Source organism: Camponotus vicinus, unplaced genomic scaffold (genome assembly GCF_025532165.1).
Source record: "Camponotus vicinus isolate PSW18456_S1 unplaced genomic scaffold, iyCamVici1.0 SCAF_3, whole genome shotgun sequence".
NCBI classification, from domain to species: Eukaryota; Metazoa; Arthropoda; class Insecta; order Hymenoptera; family Formicidae; genus Camponotus; species Camponotus vicinus.
Genome location: NW_028141967.1, coordinates 8659190 through 8661429, shown reverse-complemented (window position 1 = coordinate 8661429; position 2240 = coordinate 8659190). Strand labels below are relative to the sequence as shown.

The 2240-nt window shown below is 40.1% G+C and overlaps 1 pseudogene; it reads left to right on the top strand.

The window, feature by feature from the left end:
* The first annotated feature begins 323 nt into the window (after positions 1 to 323).
* LOC145968959 (uncharacterized) lies at positions 324 to 1002 on the top strand (annotated as a pseudogene).
* The last annotated feature ends 1238 nt before the right edge of the window (positions 1003 to 2240 follow it).

The window sequence follows — 2240 nt, the reverse complement described above, 5'->3', positions numbered from 1 at the left end:
CTTTTGGCAATTATCGTCAAGCTGCGAGACTTTACCAAAATCGATACCCAAACAGACGACATCCAAATGATACTATCATACGGCGTCTTAAGATAAGAGCCCAACGAGGTAAGTTGACCCGTTGTCGCGTAAATCATGAATATGGTGATGACGATGTACGTGTTTTCGCTATCTTAGCGGCTATTAACATTAACCCTCATATTAGCAGTCGTCAAATAGCTAGACAAACCGGTATACCTCAGAGAACAATCGTGAGAATTTTGAGAAAAAGAGAATATCATCCATACCATATTACACTAACGCAAGCTCTAACTCCAAATGACATGCAACAGCGTGTACTGTTTTGTCGATGGGCCATACGGATGATTGCGCATGACGCAGATTTTTTCAAATATGTTCTATTCTCTGATGAATCGACATTTAAAAATAACGGAGAATTGAACACACATAATTGTCATTACTGGACAGATGTCAATCCATATTGGCATAGACAAGTAGATAATCAACATCGTTGGAGCGTAATAGTGTGGAATCGTCAACGCTTATCTCATTGGTCCATATTTTTTTGAAGAGAATATGAACAGACATGTCTTTTTGGAGTTACTAAGGGATCATTTACCTGTTTTACTCGAAGAAGTCGATTTGGAGACGAGGCGAAGAATGTGGATTCAGCTGGATGGTGCGGCACCACATTATGCACAAATCGTAAAGAATTTTCTGGATCAAAACTTCTATGGCAGGTGGATCGGACGAGGTGGTCCAGTTGCATGGCCCGCCCGGTCACCAGATTTGACTTCTCCTGATTTTTACTTGTGGGGATACTTAAAAAATGTCGTGTACGAACGAGAACCGACGACAAGAGAAGACATGATCGAACGGATTCGAATTGCTTGTAGAGCGATACCAAAAGCCATCTTACTTAAAACGGTCGACCATTTCGCAAAGAGAATTAGATTATGTGTTCAAGTCAACGGGGGCAACTTTGAACAATTTCTGCGATAGATGCTAAAAGAATGCTCGGATCTTGCCTTGACTGGCTGGATCATGCTCGGGTCTTGCCTTGACTGGCTGGATCATGCTCGGATCTTGCCTTGACTGGCTGGATCATGCTCGGGTCTTGCCTTGACTGGCTGGATCATGCTCGGGTCTTGCCTTGACTGGCTGGATCATGCTCGGGTCTTGCCTTGACTGGCTGGATCATGCTCGGATCTTGCCTTGACTGGCTGGATCATGCTCGGGTCTTGCCTTGATTGGCTGGATCATGCTCGGGTCTTGCCTTGACTGGCTGGATCATGCTCGGGTCTTGCCTTGATTGACTGGACCATGCTTGGATCTTGCTTGATTGGTCGAATAATGTAAGATAAGGCTATCAGAAAGTGAATATTTTACGAGGTATTTTGTATTTTTATCAAAATATTGCAACGTTGGAGCTTTATAACTCGAAAAGTGCTTCACGAAAAGACATTTATCTATAGTGTTTCGGAAAGCTCTCGAGGTAAGCTACAAGAATATGCAATAAAAAATAGGGATTGCAATTAAAAAAAATTGAAGTGACCTTCACGTAACCTTCAAATGACTCTTCAGTGTCAAACCAATGATACCATCTTATGGCCCCCTCGAAACCATAAAACTTTTGTCTGAAACATTTTTCTCTAAAATGCTTTGTTTCCGAAATAATTGCGTGCGTTAATTAAAATGGCTCACCCTGTATATATAATTGGGATGTTGGGTTTTATCTTTATGCAATTCAATCAACATTACATTCTTAATAACACTCGTACACTTATACGTACGAACGAGTTGTACAACATTCGCGCTTTTGATTAAAACTAAAAAGTCCGTGCTCCCGGTGACTAGAATACATTCGTAGACAGCAAACGTAAAATATTCAATTGTCCCGCTCGAAACACAACATACGTACATTGTTCTATTCGACGTAAACCATGAACATAAAATCTGCTGTCATAAACGGAAAATTTTTGTAGGATTACGCATAACTTTAATATATATATGTATACCGGACAATGCTTGGGTTGTAGTCTAAAAGATATTTTGATATTAATGTTTATACGGTAATCTTAATGCTATCCGATAAAAATATAATAGTTAAATATTCGAATGACGTTATTATAATCTCATAAGGGTAATTCAGCGCTAATATCGCTAGTAACAACAAATTCGATCATTCGTCGGATGAGCAAAGATCTAGTCGATAATGACGCCCGTCTACCGGTTTTTAC